Source organism: Oncorhynchus mykiss, chromosome 1 (assembly GCF_013265735.2).
Source record: "Oncorhynchus mykiss isolate Arlee chromosome 1, USDA_OmykA_1.1, whole genome shotgun sequence".
Lineage (NCBI taxonomy): Eukaryota > Metazoa > Chordata > Actinopteri > Salmoniformes > Salmonidae > Oncorhynchus > Oncorhynchus mykiss.
The window spans coordinates 3,457,927-3,476,095 of record NC_048565.1 but is presented as its reverse complement, the minus strand read 5'-3'; the positions used below and the strand labels follow the sequence as shown (position 1 = coordinate 3,476,095).

The window sequence follows — 18,169 nt, the reverse complement described above, 5'->3', positions numbered from 1 at the left end:
TCAATGTGGAGGCTATATACAGGGTATTACGGTACAGAGTCAATGTGGAGGCTATATACAGGGTATTACGGTACAGAGTCAATGTGGAGGATATATACAGGGGGCACCGGTACAGAGTCAATGTGGAGGCTATATACAGGGGGCACCGGTACAGAGTCAATGTGGAGGCTATATACAGGGGGCACCGGTACAGAGTCAATGTGGAGGCTATATACAGGGGGCACCGGTACAGAGTCAATGTGGAGGCTATATACAGGGGGCACCGGTACAGAGTCAGTGTGGAGGCTATATACAGGGGGCACCGGTACAGAGTCAATGTGGAGGCTATATACAGGGTGTTACGGTACAGAGTCAATGTGGAGGCTATATACAGGGGGCACCGGTACCGAGTCAATGTGGAGGCTATATACAGGGGGTACCGGTACAGAGTCAATGTGGAGGCTATATACAGGGAGTACTGGTACAGAGTCAATGTGGAGGCTATATACAGGGGGCACCGGTACAGAGTCAATGTGGAGGCTATATACAGGGGGCACCGGTACAGAGTCAATGTGGAGGCTATATACAGGGGGCACCGGTACCGAGGCAATGTGGAGGCTATATACAGGGGGTACCGGTACAGAGTCAATGTGGAGGCTATATACAGGGGGCACCGGTACAGAGTCAATGTGGAGGCTATATACAGGGGGCACCGGTACAGAGTCAATGTGGAGGCCAAATACAGGGGGCACCGGTACAGAGTCAATGTGGAGGCTATATACAGGGGGTACCGGTACAGAGTCAATGTGGAGGCTATATACAGGGGGTACCGGTACAGAGTCAATGTGGAGGCTATATACAGGGGGCACCGGTACAGAGTCAGTGTGGAGGCTATATACAGGGGGCACCGGTACAGAGTCAATGTGGAGGCTATATACAGGGGGCACCGGTACCGAGTCAATGTGGAGGCTATATACAGGGGGTACCGGTACCGAGTCAATGTGGAGGCTATATACAGGGGGTACCGGTACAGAGTCAATGTGGAGGCTATATACAGGGGGTACCGGTACAGAGTCAATGTGGAGGCTATATACAGGGGGTTACGGTACACAAGTCAATGTGGAGGCTATATACAGGGGGCACCGGTACAGAGTCAATGTGGAGGCTATATACAGGGGGCACCGGTACCGAGTCAATGTGGAGGCTATATACAGGGGGCACCGGTACCGAGTCAATGTGGAGGCTATATACAGGGGGTACCGGTACAGAGTCAATGTGGAGGCTATATACAGGGGGTACCGGTACCGAGTCAATGTGGAGGCTATATACAGGGTGTTACGGTACCGAGTCAATGTGGAGGCTATATACAGGGGCACCGGTACCGAGTCAATGTGGAGGCTATATACAGGGTGCACCGGTACCGAGTCAATGTGGAGGCTATATACAGTGGGTACCGGTACCGAGTCAATGTGGAGGCTATATACAGGGTGTTACGGTACCGAGTCAATGTGGAGGCTATATACAGTGGGTACCGGTACCGAGTCAATGTGGAGGCTATATACAGGGGGTACCGGTACAGAGTCAATGTGGAGGCTATATACAGGGAGTACTGGTACAGAGTCAATGTGGAGGCTATATACAGGGGGTACCGGTACAGAGTCAATGTGGAGGCTATATACAGTGGGTACCGGTACCGAGTCAATGTGGAGGCTATATACAGGGTGTTACGGTACCGAGTCAATGTGGAGGCTATATACAGGGGGTACCGGTACAGAGTCAATGTGGAGGCTATATACAGTGGGTACCGGTACCGAGTCAATGTGGAGGCTATATACAGGGTGTTACGGTACCGAGTCAATGTGGAGGCTATATACAGGGGGCACCGGTACCGAGTCAATGTGGAGGCTATATACAGGGGGCACCGGTACAGAGTCAATGTGGAGACTATATACAGGGGGTACCGGTACAGAGTCAATGTGGAGGCTATATACAGGGGGTACCGGTACCGAGTCAATGTGGAGGCTATATACAGGGGGTACCGGTACAGAGTCAATGTGGAGGCTATATACAGGGTGTTACGGTACAGAGTCAATGTGGAGGCTATATACAGGGGGTACTGGTACAGAGTCAATGTGGAGGCTATATACAGGGGGCACCGGTACAGAGTCAATGTGGAGGCTATATACAGGGGGTACCGGTACATAGTCAATGTGGAGGCTATATACAGGGGGCACCGGTACAGAGTCAATGTGGAGGCTGTATACAGGGGGCACCGGTACCGAGTCAATGTGGAGACTATATACAGGGAGCACCGGTACCGAGTCAATGTGGAGACTATATACAGGGGGTACCGGTACCGAGTCAATGTGGAGACTATATACAGGGGGTACCGGTACAAAGTCAATGTGGAGGGTTACAGGTTAGTAACGAGGCTATATACAGGGGGTACCGGTACAGAGTCAATGTGGATGCTATATACAGGGTATTACGGTACAGAGTCAATGTGGAGGCTATATACTGGGGGTACCGGTACCGAGTCAATGTGGAGGGTTACAGGTTAGTAACGAGGCTATATACAGGGGGTACCGGTACAGAGTCAATGTGGAGGCTATATACAGGGGGTACCGGTACAGAGTCAATGTGGAGGCTATATACAGGGGGTACCGAGTCAATGTGGAGGCTATATACAGGGGGTACCATTACCGAGTTAATGTGTGGGTGTACTGTTTAGTTGAGGTAATTTGTGCATTTCGGTAGGGGTGAATTTACTATGCATAGATAATAAACAGCAAGTAGCAGCATTGTACAAAACAAGGGGGTGGGGGGCCAATATAAATTGTCCAGGTGGCCATTTCATTAATTGTTCAACAGTCTTACGGCTTGGGGGTAGAAGCAGTTATTTTTGGACCTACACTTGGCGCTCCGGTACCGCTTGCCGTGCCAGAGAACAGTCTTTGACTTTGGTGACTGGAGTCTGTTTTTTGGGCCTTCCTCTGACACTGCCTGGTATAGAGGTACTGCTGACACCGCCTGGTATAGAGGTACTGCTGACACCGCCTGGTGTAGAGGTACTGCTGACACCGCCTGGTGTAGAGGTACTGCTGACACCGCCTGGTGTAGAGGTACTGCTGACACCGCCTGGTATAGAGGTACTGCTGACACCGCCTGGTATAGAGGTACTGCTGACACCGCCTGGTATAGAGGTACTGCTGACACCGCCTGGTATAGAAGTACTGCTGACATCGCCTGGTATAGAGGTCCCGCATGGCTGTAGCTACATTGGAAAGAAATCGCCTGGTACGGTATAATGTTATTCTAATTATAACGATTTATTAAAATTATTACATAAGTGAGACGTGAAGCTGAAGAGGTCTGAAGTTGTAGTCGTTGCTTTCGTGTGTCCCAAAATGGCACCCTACTCCCTATGGGTCCTGGTCTAAAGTAGTGCACTACATAGGGAATAGGGTGCAGGCTCTGGTCTAAAGTAGTGCACTATATAGGGGAATAGGGCTCTGGTCTAAAGTAGTGCACTATATAGGGAATAGGGTGCCATAGGGCTCTGGTCTAAAGTAGTGCACTATATAGGGAATAGGGTGCAGGCTCTGGTCTAAAGTAGTGCACTATATAGGGGAATAGGGCTCTGGTCTAAAGTAGTGCACTATATAGGGAATAGGGTGCCATAGGGCTCTGGTCTAAAGTAGTGCACTATATAGGGGAATAGGGCTCTGGTCTAAAGTAGTGCACTATATAGGGAATAGGGTGCCATAGGGCTCTGGTCTAAAGTATTGCACTATATAGGGAAAATATCATTTTGAGGAAAGGTGTGATGGATGGATTGTAATTTCACCTGTTCTCTGTTCAGATCAGTCGCCATGATATCTTGGTTCACTCTTCGTCATCACAGTGTTCGTCACGATCTGAGGTTACTGTTTTATCATTTTAGTTTTTTTGAAATCTTTCCTGAGTTGAATTTGAGCTCTCCTGCTTAGTGACTCTATGTTATTACATGGTCAATATAGAATTATATTTATTGCCAATGATGAATGCCGTCCATAAAACACGACAGAACAACTGTTTAGTTGGATGTAACCACTTTATACAAATTCAAATGTCGAATTTAAATATTGTTTGCAATAAGTTCTGCTTTGGATTACTGTTGAATTGGAAGTCCCCTATTTTAAAGACGCTTTGTCATTACAAAGTAAAAATAGAATTATCGTTGTTGATGATAATGATGAACTGTTAGTTGTTGGATGTAACCGCTGTACACACGTGTGTCTGTGTCTCTGTCTGTCTCTGTCTGTCTGTCTCTGTCTCTGTCTCTGTCTCTGTCTCTCTGAGATGGTAATAATATCTGTCTCTCTCTGTCTCTCTGAGGTGGTAATAATATCTGTCTCTCTCTGTCTCTCTGAGGTGGTAATAATATCTGTCTCTCTCTGTCTCTCTGAGATGGTAATAATATCTGTCTCTCTCTGTCTCTCTGAGGTGGTAATAATATCTGTCTCTCTCTGTCTCTCTGAGATGGTAATAATATCTGTCTCTCTCTGTCTCTCTGAGGTGGTAATAATATCTGTCTCTCTCTGTCTCTCTGAGGTGGTAATAATATCTGTCTCTCTCTGTCTCTTTGAGATGGTAATAATATCTGTCTCTCTCTGTCTTTCTGAGATGGTAATAATATTTGCATCATTCAGTTTCCAACCAAATGTCTACACTGTCTGTCTGTCTGTCTGTCTGTCTGAGTGAGTGTCCACACTGTCTCTTCTGTCTGTCTCTTTCTGTGTGTCTGTGTGTCTGTCTGTCTGTCTGTCTGTCTGTCTGTCTGTCTGTCTGTCTGTCTGTCTGTCTGTCTCTCTGAGATAATGTCCACACTGTCTCTTTCTGTCTGTCTGTCTGTGTGAGTGTGTGTGAGAAGAGTGTGAGTCTCTTCTTCACTCTCAGATAAATATGCAAATACGTGAAATAATTATTTGTATGGCCAGTAAAATAGTTAGCGATTTGTGTCCCAAATAGCACCCTATCCCCTTTTTAGTGCACTACTTCTGAGCGGGGGTCTATAGGGCTCTGGTGAAAAGGAAGTGTACTATAGAAGAGAATCATGTTCCTTTTTTAGGACACACACAGATTGCGCTTGTGAAGAATTTGACTATCATAGAGACACACTATGTATTGAATCCAAATGTATCTTTTGCCAAATAATCTGAATTTCTGATCTTAGATAAGATAGGGGAGGTTGTATTTTATTGCTCAGAGACCACTTGAACAGTCTTTTTAAAAAATATTTTTATAAATAAGAAACATAAACCTTCTAGTCATTCATACATCTATAGGTCTGTAAAACGGTCGGATCACAATATTGGTTTTTGCCCCCTTTGCCACAATAAAATGATTCTAGTTTGAATTCTACCGACATTAATGCTCAGGACAGTATAAATAGATATACCGCTCAAAAATAATTTAATTCCTGAAAAAAAAACCCAAAAAGAGCAAATAATGAGATATTTGTCTGTAACCTTTCTGGGCAGGTAGAGAACCTAGATAGACATGTAGTGAGAGATTGTCATGACTTTTACTTCTGTTTTGGAGAAATGCAAGGTATTACAGTTGTCTCTCAATACTAAGACATTGTTCTGGGAGGGGGGAGGGGGGGGGGGGGGAATGGGTCCATAGGTATTACAGTTGTTCTGAGTCTCTCAATACTAAGACATTGTTCTTTCTGGGAGGGGGGGGGGGGGGGATGGGTCCATAGGTATTACAGTTGTTCTGAGTCTCTCAATACTAAGACATTGTTCTGGGAGGGGGGGGGGGATGGGTCCATAGGTATTACAGTTGTTCTGAGTCTCTCAATACTAAGACATTGTTCTGGGAGGGGGGGGGGGGGGTGGGTCCATAGGTATTACAGTTGTTCTGAGTCTCTCAATACTAAGACATTGTTCTGGGAGGGGGGGGGGGGGGGTGGGTCCATAGGTATTACAGTTGTTCTGAGTCTCTCAATACTAAGACATTGTTCTGGGAGGGGGGGGGGGGGGGGGTGGGTCCATAGGTATTACAGTTGTTCTGAGTCTCTCAATACTAAGACATTGTTCTGGGAGGGGGGGAAATGGGTCCATAGGCTACATCTGTTATGTTTGCTGCTAGAATTGGAAGTTCTGAGTTACTGTTGTTTGTGTGTGTGTGTGTGTGTGTGTGTGTGTGTGTGTGCATGCACAACAACAACAACAACAACAACAACAAAAAATGAAAGTTAAAATGGAAAGAAAACAGACCGTTGTTGTTGAGTGAGTCTCCTGCTCCCTGTAGTAGTACCCGACAACATGGCAGCGTGGGAAACTGACAACGTTAATTTATCACAGAACAAAAGGTTCCCCTCAACAGGGAGGGAACCCATCCCAGGCCCCTGGAGACACTAAGCTAGTCCACCCCCCCCCCCCACCACCACCCACCCTATCCCCATACTTACCCACCTGGATTATATTAGAATATCATATTTATTTATTAAGTTACTTTCTACACAGGATATATAGGGCACACATAGACAAACAGCACCAGAAATACACTACCTCCTCAATTATATCCTTTCCATTGCACTCAAAAGTATTTGATTTGAATTCAAACTTTCTGTAATAGAAATTATAGATTCTGTTGCAAGTAATGTCATCTGACGATTTCGAGATGCAAATATATGTGTGTATGTTTTTATATTTTTATTTTAATAACAGGCTTTCTAAATCCGTTTGTGTTTATCTGACTGACTGTCTGACAGATTTTTTATCTAACTGACTGACTGTTTATCTGACTGACTGTTTATCTGACTGACTGTTTATCTGTCTGACTGACTGTCTGACTGACTGTCTGACTGATTTTTTTCTGACTGACTGTCTGACTGACTGTCTGACTGATTTTTTTCTGACTGACTGACTGTTTATCTGACTGTCTGACTGACTGTCTGACAGATTTTTTATCTAACTGACTGACTGTTTATCTGACTGACTGTTTATCTGACTGACTTTATCTGACTTTCTGTTTACCTGACTGACTGTTTATCTCACTGACTGACTGTCTGTTTATCTAACTGTCTGACTGACTGTTTATCTGACTTTCTGTTTATCTGACTGACTATTTATCTCACTGACTGACTGTCTGTTTATCTAACTGTTTGACTGACTATTTATCTGACTTTCTGTTTATCTGACTGACTGTTTATCTGACTGATTGTCTGACTGATTTTTTTATCTGACTGACTGACTGTCTGTTTATCTGACTGACTATTTATCTCACTGTCTGACTGTCTGTTTATCTGACTGTCTAACTGACTGATTTTTTTATCTGACTGACTGACTGTCTGTTTATCTGACTGACTGTTTTTCTGACTGACTATTTATCTCACTGACTGACTGTCTGTTTATCTAACTGTCTGACTGACTGTTTATCTGACTTTCTGTTTATCTGACTGACTGTTTATCTGACTGACTGTCTGACTGATTTTTTTATCTGACTGACTGACTGTCTGTTTATCTGACTGACTATTTATCTCACTGTCTGACTGACTGTTTATCTGACTGACTGTTTATCTGACTGACTGACTGTCTGTTTATCTGACTGTCTGACTGACTGATTTTTTATCTGACTGACTGACTGTCTGTTTATCTGACTGACTATTTATCTCACTGACTGACTGTCTGTTTATCTAACTGTCTGACTGACTGTTTATCTGACTGACTGTTTATCTGACTGACTATTTATCTAACTGGCTGACTGACTGTTTTTCTGACAGTTTATCTTATTGACTGTTTATTTGACTGAGTGACTGTCTGACTGTCTCTCTGTCTGTCTGCCAAGGTGTCTGAACCTGTGATTGGCCCCTCTGTGATCCTGTAGTGACTGTGACTGTCTGGCCTCTCTCCTCTCTCTCTGCATTGAAGAATCTGGTAAGTCATATTCCTCCTCTCCTCTCCTCTCCTCTCCTCTCCTCTCCTCTCCCCACCCCTCTTCTCTTCTCTGGCCTCTCTCCTCTCTCTCTGCATTGAAGAATCTGGTAAGTCATATTCATCTCCTCTCTCCTCTCCTCTCCTCTCCTCTCTCTCTGCATTGAAGAATCTGGTAAGTCATATTCATCTCCTCTCCTCTCCTCTCCTCTCCTCTCCTCTCCTCTCCTCTCCTCTCTCTCTGCATTGAAGAATCTGGTAAGTCATATTCATCTCCTCTCCTCTCCTCTCCTCTCCCCACCCCTCTTCTCTTCTCTGGCCTCTCGGATGATACATCCTCAATTCGTTCCATTAGAGTGTAGTCGTTGAGGATGGCTACGCACATAGAGGAGCAGTCATAATATTAGGTACAAAGATGAATCCATGAATACTACCATCAGCCCTGTCAGAGCCACGGTGCGTGTCAAACGCACCCTATTCCCTAGATAGCACACTACTGTATTTTTAGGGTTTGGGACGCAGGCCCGGATGTGCAAATTGATACACTTGCCTTATTATATTAGAGATGTTATAATATATGATTATATCTAGCAGATGTAGAGATGGTGACTTAGGAGACGTGTGGATGCATTCTGGGTAATTGTTTCTAAATAAGGAGAGATAAGACTAGGATACAGCAGGCATACACATACTGTCATAATAACATCACATACATCATCGATAGCTACACTAGTTATACAATTCATATTCATTCATATATCTGTTTCTCAATATTTAACCACTTGTTAGCTATTGTTTCAGTTTAGTAAGAGTCGGGAGTGATGGAGACAGGAAAAGATGGAGAGGAAGAGAGGGGGGGGGAGAGGAGGAGAGGGAGAGAGGAAGAGATGGAGAGGGAGAGACAGGGAGGCAGAGAGGGAGAGAGGAGGAGAGAGAGGGAGACAGGAAAAGATGGAGAGGGAGAGACAGGGAGGAGTGAGGGAGAGCGAGAGAGAGACAGAGAGAGAGAGACAGAGAGAGAGAGAGAGAGACAGAGAGAGAGAGACAGAGAGAGAGAGACAGAGAGAGAGAGACAGAGAGAGAGAGACAGAGAGAGAGAGAGAGAGACAGAGAGACAGAGTGGGAGAGACAGGGAGACGGAGAGAGAGACGGAGAGGGGGAGAGAGACGGAGAGAGACGGAGAGGGGGAGAGAGACGGAGAGGGGGAGAGAGACGGAGAGGGGGAGAGAGACGGAGAGGGGGAGAGAGACGGAGAGGGGGAGAGAGAGGGAGAGGGGGAGAGAGAGGGGGAGAGAGACAGAGAGGGGGAGAGAGACAGAGAGAGAGAGACGGAGAGAGAGACGGAGACGGAGAGAGAGACGGAGACGGAGAGAGAGACGGAGAGGGAGAGAGAGACGGAGAGCGAGACGGAGAGGGAGAGGGAGAGCGAGACGGAGAGGGAGAGACGGAGAGGGAGAGCGAGACGGAGAGGGAGAGACGGAGCGAGAGAGACGGAGAGGGAGCGACGGAGAGAGAGACGAAGAGGGAGGGAGAGACGGAGAGGGAGGGAGAGACGGAGAGGGAGGGAGAGACGGAGAGGGAGAGAGAGACGGATAGAGAGAGAGACGGAGAGAGAGACGGAGAGGGAGAGGGAGAGGGAGAGAGAGACGGAGAGAGAGACGGAGAGGGAGAGAGGGGGGAGAGGGAGAGATGGAGAGGGAGAGACGGAGAGGGAGAGAGAGACGGAGAGAGAGACGGAGAGGGAGAGAGAGACGGACGGGAGAGAGACGGAGAGGGGGAGAGAGACGGAGAGAGAGACGGAGAGGGGGAGAGAGAGACGGACGGGAGAGAGACGGAGAGGGGGGGAGAGAGACGGAGAGGGAGAGATGGAGAGAGAGAGAGAGACGGAGAGAGAGAGACGGAGAGAGAGAGGACGGAGACGGAGAGGGAGAGACGGAGAGGGAGAGACGGAGAGGGAGAGACAGGGAGAGACAGGGAGAGAGGGAGAGGGAGAGACGAGAGAGGAGAGAGAGAGACGGAGAGACGGAGAGGGGGAGAGGGAGAGACGGAGAGGGAGGGAGAGACGGAGAGGGAGACGGAGAGCGAGACGGAGAGGGAGAGGGAGAGCGAGACGGAGAGGGAGAGCGAGACGGAGAGGGAGAGCGAGACGGAGAGGGAGAGCGAGACGGAGACGGAGAGAGAGACGGAGAGGGAGAGAGAGACGGAGAGGGAGAGGGAGAGCGAGACGGAGAGGGAGAGGGAGAGCGAGACGGAGAGGGAAAGACGGAGAGGGAGAGCGAGACGGAGAGGGAGAGACGGAGCGAGAGAGACGGAGAGGGAGCGACGGAGAGGGAGAGACGGAGAGAGAGACGAAGAGGGAGGGAGAGACGGAGAGGGAGGGAGAGACGGAGAGGGAGGGAGAGACGGAGAGGGAGAGAGAGACGGATAGAGAGAGAGACGGAGAGGGAGGAGAGACGGAGAGGGAGAGGGAGAGGAGAGACAGACGGAGAGAGAGACGGAGAGGGAGAGAGGGGGAGAGGGAGAGGGAGAGACGGAGAGAGGAGAGACGGAGAGGGAGAGAGAGACGGAGAGAGAGACGGAGAGGGAGAGAGAGACGGACGGGAGAGAGACGGAGAGGGGGAGAGAGACGAGAGAGAGAGACGGAGAGGGAGAGATGGAGAGAGAGAGAGACGGAGAGAGAGAGACGGAGAGAGAGAGACGGAGAGGGAGAGACGGAGAGGGAGAGACGGAGAGGGAGAGACGGAGAGGGAGAGACGGAGAGAGGGAGAGACGGAGAGGGAGAGACGGAGAGGGAGAGGGAGACGGAGAGGGAGAGACGGAGAGGGGAGAGAGGGAGAGACGGAGAGGGAGGGAGAGACGGAGAGGGAGACGGAGAGGGAGAGCGAGACGGAGAGGGAGAGGAGAGGGAGAGCGAGACGGAGAGGGAGAGCGAGACGGAGAGGGAGAGCGAGAGGGAGGAGAGCGAGACGGAGACGGAGAGGGAGAGCGAGACGGAGAGGGAGAGCGAGACGGAGAGAGGGAGAGCGAGACGGAGAGGGAGAGCGAGACGGAGAGGGAGAGCGAGACGGAGAGGGAGAGCGAGACGGAGAGGGAGAGCGAGACGGAGAGGGAGACGGAGAGGGAGAGACGGAGAGGGAGAGACGGAGAGGGAGAGACGGAGAGGGAGAGACGGAGAGACGGAGAGGGAGAGACTGAGAGGGAGAGACTGAGAGAGAGAGACGGAGAGGGAGCGACGGAGATAGACGAAGAGGAGAGAGATAGACGAAGAGGGAGAGATAGACGAAGAGGGAGAGATAGACGAAGAGGGAGAGAGAGACGGAGAGGGAGAGACGGAGAGGGGAGAGGGAGAGCGAGACGGAGACGGAGAGGGAGAGCGAGACGGAGAGGGAGAGGGAGAGCGAGACGGAGAGGGAGAGACGGAGAGGGAGAGCGAGACGGAGAGGGAGAGACGGAGAGGGAGAGCGAGACGGAGAGGGAGAGACGGAGCGAGAGAGACGGAGAGGGAGCGACGGAGAGGGAGAGCGAGACGGAGAGGGAGAGGGAGAGCGAGACGGAGAGGGAGAGCGAGACGGAGAGGGAGAGCGAGAGGGAGAGCGAGACGGAGAGGGAGAGCGAGACGGAGAGGGAGAGCGAGACGGAGAGGGAGAGCGAGACGGAGAGGGAGAGCGAGACGGAGAGGGAGAGCGAGACGGAGAGGGAGAGCGAGACGGAGAGGGAGAGCGAGGACGGAGAGGGAGAGCGAGACGGAGAGGGAGAGACGGAGAGGGAGAGACGGAGAGGGAGAGACGGAGAGACGGAGAGGGAGAGACTGAGAGGGAGAGACTGAGAGAGAGAGACGGAGAGGGAGCGACGGAGATAGACGAAGAGGGAGAGATAGACGAAGAGGGAGAGATAGACGAAGAGGGAGAGAGAGACGGAGAGGGAGAGACGGAGAGGGAGAGAGAGACGGAGAGGGAGAGCGAGACGGAGACGGAGAGGGAGAGCGAGACGGAGAGGGAGAGGGAGAGCGAGACGGAGAGGGAGAGACGGAGAGGGAGGGAGAGACGGAGAGGGAGAGCGAGAGGGAGAGCGAGACGGAGACGGAGAGGGAGAGCGAGACGGAGAGGGAGAGCGAGACGGAGAGGGAGAGCGAGACGGAGAGGGAGAGCGAGACGGAGAGAGGAGAGAGCGAGACGGAGAGGGAGAGCGAGACGGAGAGGGAGAGCGAGACGGAGAGGGAGAGCGAGACGGAGAGGGAGAGCGAGACGGAGAGGGAGAGCGAGACGGAGAGGGAGAGCGAGACGGAGAGAGGAGAGACGGAGAGGGGAGAGACGGAGAGGGAGAGACGGAGAGGGAGAGACGGAGAGGGAGAGACGGAGAGGGAGAGCGAGACGGAGAGGGAGAGCGAGACGGAGACGGAGAGAGAGACGGAGAGGGAGAGAGAGACGGAGAGGGAGAGGGAGAGCGAGACGGAGAGGGAGAGGGAGAGCGAGACGGAGAGGGAAAGACGGAGAGGGAGAGCGAGACGGAGAGGGAGAGACGGAGCGAGAGAGACGGAGAGGGAGCGACGGAGAGGGAGAGACGGAGAGAGAGAGACGAAGAGGGAGAGAGAGGGAGAGAGGAGAGGGAGGGAGAGACGGAGAGGGAGAGCGAGACGGAGAGGGAGAGCGAGACGGAGAGGGAGAGCGAGACGAGAGGGAGGGAGAGCGAGACGGAGAGGGAGAGCGAGACGGAGAGGGAGAGCGAGACGGAGAGGGAGAGCGAGACGGAGAGGGAGAGCGAGACGGAGAGGGAGAGCGAGACGGAGAGGGAGAGCGAGACGGAGAGGGAGAGCGAGACGGAGAGGGAGAGACGGAGAGGGAGAGACGGAGAGGGAGAGACGGAGAGACGGAGAGGGAGAGACTGAGAGGGAGAGACTGAGAGAGAGAGACGGAGAGGGAGCGACGGAGATAGACGAAGAGGGAGAGATAGACGAAGAGGGAGAGATAGACGAAGAGGGAGAGAGAGACGGAGAGGGAGAGACGGAGAGGGAGAGAGAGACGGAGAGGGAGAGCGAGACGGAGACGGAGAGGGAGAGCGAGACGGAGAGGGAGAGGGAGAGCGAGACGGAGAGGGAGAGACGGAGAGGGAGGGAGACGGAGAGGGAGAGCGAGAGGGAGAGCGAGACGGAGAGGAGAGGGAGAGCGAGACGGAGAGGGAGAGCGAGACGGAGAGGGAGAGCGAGACGGAGAGGGAGAGCGAGACGGAGAGGGAGAGCGAGACGGAGAGGGGAGAGCGAGAGAGAGGAGAGGGAGAGCGAGACGGAGAGGGAGAGCGAGACGGAGAGGGAGAGCGAGACGGAGAGGGAGAGCGAGACGGAGAGGGAGAGCGAGACGGAGAGGGAGAGACGGAGAGGGAGAGACGGAGAGGGAGAGACGGAGAGGGAGAGACGGAGAGGGAGAGACGGAGAGGGAGAGCGAGACGGAGAGGGAGAGCGAGACGAGACGGAGAGAGAGACGGAGAGGGAGAGGGAGAGGGGGAGACGGAGAGGGAGAGAGAGCGACGGAGAGGGAGACGGAGAGGGAGAGCGAGACGGAGAGGAGACGGAGAGGGAGAGGAGACGGAGAGGGAGAGACGGACGAGAGAGAGAGAGACGGAGAGGGAGCGACGGAGAGGGAGAGGACGGAGAGAGAGACGAAGAGGGAGGGAGGACGGAGAGGGAGGGAGAGACAGAAGAGGGAGGGAGAGAGACGGAGAGGGAGGGAGACGGAGAGAGAAGAGGGGAGACGGAGAGGAGAGGAGAGGGAGGAGGGAGAGGAGGAGAGGAGAGAGGGAGAGAGGGAGAGGAGAGGGAGAGACGGAGAGGGAGAGAGGAGACGGAGAGGGAGAGAGAGACGGATAGAGAGAGAGACGGAGAGGGAGACGGGAGGAGAGGGAGAGGGAGAGGAGAGACGGAGGAGAGAGACGGAGAGGGAGAGAGAGGGGCGAGAGGGAGAGACGGAGAGGGAGAGACGGAGAGGGAGAGAGAGACGGAGAGAGAGACGGGAGAGGAGAGAGAGAGACGGGGACGGGAGAGAGCGGAGAGGGGGAGAGAGACGGAGAGGAGAGAGAGACGGAGAGGGAGAGATGGAGAGAGAGGAGACGGGAGAGAGAGAGACGGAGAGGAGAGAGACGGAGAGGGAGAGACGGAGAGGGAGAGACGGAGAGGAGAGACGGAGAGGGAGAGACGGAGAGAGGGAGAGACGGAGAGGGAGAGACGGAGAGGGAGAGGGAGACGGAGAGGGAGAGACGGAGAGGGGGAGAGGGAGAGACGGAGAGAGGGAGGGAGGAGACGGAAGAGGGAGACGAGAGAGGGAGAGCGAGACGGAGAGGGAGAGGGAGAGGGAGAGCGAGACGGAGAGGAGAGCGAGACGGAGAGGGAGAGGAGAGGGAGAGCGAGACGGAGACGGAGAGGGAGAGCGAGACGGAGAGAGGAGAGCGAGACGGAGAGGGAGAGCGAGACGGAGAGGGAGAGCGAGACGAGAGGAGAGGGAGAGCGAGACGGAGAGGGAGAGCGAGACGGAGAGAGGAGAGCGAGACGGAGAGGGAGAGCGAGACGGAGAGGGAGAGCGAGACGGAGAGGGAGAGCGAGACGGAGAGGGAGAGCGAGACGGAGAGGGAGGAGAGAGAGAGCGAGACGGAGAGGGAGAGACGGAGAGGGAGAGACGGAGAGGGAGAGACGGAGAGGGAGAGACGGAGAGGGAGAGACGGAGAGACGGAGAGGGAGAGATGAGAGGGAGAGACTGAGAGAGAGAGACGGAGAGGGAGCGACGGAGATAGACGAAGAGGGAGAGATAGACGAAGAGGGAGAGATAGACGAAGAGGGAGAGATAGACGAAGAGGGAGAGAGAGACGGAGAGGGAGAGACGGAGAGGGAGAGGAGAGGGAGAGCGAGACGGAGACGGAGAGGGAGAGCGAGACGGAGAGGGAGAGGGAGAGCGAGACGGAGAGGGAGAGACGGAGAGGGAGAGCGAGACGGAGAGGGAGAGACGGAGAGGGAGAGCGAGACGGAGAGGGAGAGACGGAGCGAGAGAGACGGAGAGGGAGCGACGGAGAGGGAGAGCGAGACGGAGAGGGAGAGGGAGAGCGAGACGGAGAGGGAGAGCGAGACGGAGAGGGAGAGCGAGAGGGAGAGCGAGACGGAGAGGGAGAGCGAGACGGAGAGGGAGAGCGAGACGGAGAGGGAGAGCGAGACGGAGAGCGAGACGGAGAGGGAGAGACGGAGACGGAGAGGGAGAGCGAGACGGAGAGGGAGAGCGAGACGGAGAGGGAGAGACGGAGAGGGAGAGACGGAGAGGGAGAGACGGAGAGACGGAGAGGGAGAGACTGAGAGGGAGAGACTGAGAGAGAGAGACGGAGAGGGAGCGACGGAGATAGACGAAGAGGGAGAGATAGACGAAGAGGGAGAGATAGACGAAGAGGGAGAGAGAGACGGAGAGGGAGAGACGGAGAGGGAGAGAGAGACGGAGAGGGAGAGCGAGACGGAGACGGAGAGGGAGAGCGAGACGGAGAGGGAGAGGGAGAGCGAGACGGAGAGGGAGAGACGGAGAGGGAGAGCGAGACGGAGAGGGAGAGACGGAGAGGGAGAGCGAGACGGAGAGGGAGAGACGGAGCGAGAGAGACGGAGAGGGAGCGACGGAGAGGGAGAGACGGAGAGAGAGACGAAGAGGGAGGGAGAGACGGAGAGGGAGGGAGAGACGGAGAGGGAGAGAGAGACGGAGAGAGAGAGAGACGGAGAGAGAGACGGAGAGGGAGAGGGAGAGAGGAGAGAGGGGGAGAGGGAGAGGAGAGAGAGAGAGAGAGAGACGGAGAGAGGAGAGAGAGACGGAGAGGGAGAGAGGGGGAGAGAGAGACGGAGAGGGGAGAGAGGGGGAGAGGGAGAGAGAGACGGAGAGAGAGACGGAGAGGGAGAGAGAGACGGAGGGAGAGAGGACGGAGGGGGGGACAGAGACGGAGAGGGGGACAGAGACGGAGAGGGGGAGGGGGGGAGAGAGACGGAGAGAGAGACGGAGAGGGAGAGATGGAGAGAGAGAGAGACGGAGAGAGAGAGACGGAGAGAGAGAGACGGAGAGAGAAAGACGGAGAGGGAGAGACGGAGAGGGAGAGACGGAGAGGGAGAGAGGAGAGACGGAGAGGGAGAGACGGAGAGGGAGGGAGAGAGAGACGGAGAGGGAGAGACGGAGAGGGGGAGAGGGAGAGACGGAGAGACGGAGAGGGAGACGGAGAGGGAGAGCGAGACGGAGAGGGAGAGGGAGAGCGAGACGGAGAGGGAGAGCGAGACGGAGAGGGAGAGCGAGACGGAGAGGGAGAGCGAGACGGAGAGGGAGAGCGAGACGGAGAGGGAGAGCGAGACGGAGAGGGAGAGACGGAGAGGGAGAGACGGAGAGGGAGAGACGGAGAGACGGAGAGGGAGAGACGGAGAGACGGAGAGACGGAGAGACGGAGAGGGAGAGACTGAGAGGGAGAGACTGAGAGGGAGAGACTGAGAGGGAGAGACTGAGAGGGAGAGACTGAGAGGGAGAGACTGAGAGGGAGAGACTGAGAGGGAGAGACTGAGAGGGAGAGACTGAGAGGGAGGACTGAGAGGGAGAGACGGAGAGGGAGCGACGAGATAGACGAAGAGGGAGAGATAGACGAAGAGGGAGAGATAGACGAAGAGGGAGAGACGGAGAGGGAGAGACTGAGAGGGAGAGACGGAGAGGGAGAGGGAGAGAGAGACGGAGAGGGAGAGGGAGAGAGAGACGGAGAGGGAGAGGGAGAGAGAGAGACGGGAGAGCGGAGAGGGAGAGAGAGACGGAGAGGGAGAGAGAGACGGAGACGGAGAGGAGGAGAGAGAGACGGAGAGGGAGAGAGGAGACGGAGAGGAGAGAGACGGAGAGACGGAGAGGGAGAGGGAGAGACGGGAGAGGGAGAGGGAGAGACGGAGGAGGGAGAGACGGAGAGGGAGAGACGGAGAGGGAGAGACGGAGAGGGAGAGACGGAGAGAGAGACGGAGAGAGAGACGGAGAGACGGAGAGGGAGAGAGAGACGAGAGAGAGACGGAGAGACGGAGAGACGGAGAGGGAGAGACAGAGAGGGGGGAGACGGAGAGGGAGAGACGGAGAAGAGGGGGGAGACGGAGAGGGAGAGACGGAGAGAGGGAGAGAGGGAGAGAGGGAGAGAGACGGAGAGGGAGAGAGAGACGGAGAGGGAGAGAGAGACGGAGAGGAGAGAGAGACGGACGGAGAGGAGAGAGAGACGGAGAGGGAGAGAGAGACGGAGAGGGAGAGAGACGGAGAGGGAGAGACGGAGAGGGAGAGACGGAGAGGGAGAGACGGAGAGGGAGAGACGGAGAGGGAGAGACTGAGAGAGAGAGGGAAGGGAGAGAGAGACGGAGAGGGAGAGCGAGACGGAGAGAGAGAGAGACGGAGAGGGAGAGACGGAGAGGGAGAGAGAGACGGAGAGGGAGAGAGAGACGGAGAGGGAGAGAGAGACGGAGAGGGAGAGAGAGACGGAGAGGGAGAGAGAGACGGAGAGGGAGAGAGAGACGGAGACGGAGAGAGAGACGGAGAGGGAGAGACAGAGTGGGAGGCAGAGGAAAAGAGAGCGAGAGAGAGAAGAAAAGAGAGAGAGACAGAGAGACAGAAAGGGAGAGAGAGAGGAAGATGGAGACAGAGAGAGGGACAGAGAGAGGGTGAGCGCTCCTGCTCTCTTCTACCAGCCACATCTAACATGTTCTGATAGCACTAGATGCTTCTGGCTCTAATTGATTAAACAGCCAGATAGTCTCAGGGGTGTTTTTAGTCATGGCTTGTTTGGGAGACCAACACCCCATCTCTACCAGGCAGGAACAGCAGAGGACAGGACAGACAGAGAAGCTGTATCTAGTTTAATATGCCCTGTAACCAACACTGTGCACTTAGACCTCAGATTCATAATTACTTTTCACTCTCTGTGATTGATCTGGCATTACGATTCATCAACCCAGAACAAATCCTCTTCATAATGAAGGCCCTGCAGCCTCGTAGTGGTTTACTACCAGACTTTCTCCTGCTTGAATCCCTATTTGAAGGTACTGTAGGTAACCAAGCGTCATTACGGCCTGGGGAATATCCAGAGATAACCAGACAGTAATCTGGAACGTTGAATCGCTCCGTACCTCCAGGTGGATGTGTTTGTTTACAGAGACAAATAGAACTATATTCCCCATGTAGGGCACTACTTTTGACCAGGGCCCATAAGTCTCATAGGACTCCCATATGATTCATAGGACTCCCAAAGGGCTCATAGGT

General features: G+C 53.6%; 1 protein-coding gene across 4 annotated transcripts in view; it reads left to right on the top strand.

Moving 5' to 3' along the window:
- LOC110518923 (LIM domain containing preferred translocation partner in lipoma) overlaps window positions 1-18,169 on the top strand; it is a 501,674-nt gene that overhangs the window by 48,188 nt on the left and 435,317 nt on the right. For 3 of the 4 annotated variants that reach the window (XM_036981022.1, XM_036980905.1, XM_036980955.1), the window contains one exon: window positions 7,816-7,904. The exons of the other annotated variant lie outside the window; for it this stretch is intronic. The gene's annotated coding sequence lies outside the window, so the exon portion shown is untranslated. The remainder of the gene's footprint in view (window positions 1-7,815; window positions 7,905-18,169) is intronic. 4 annotated transcript variants of the gene reach the window in all.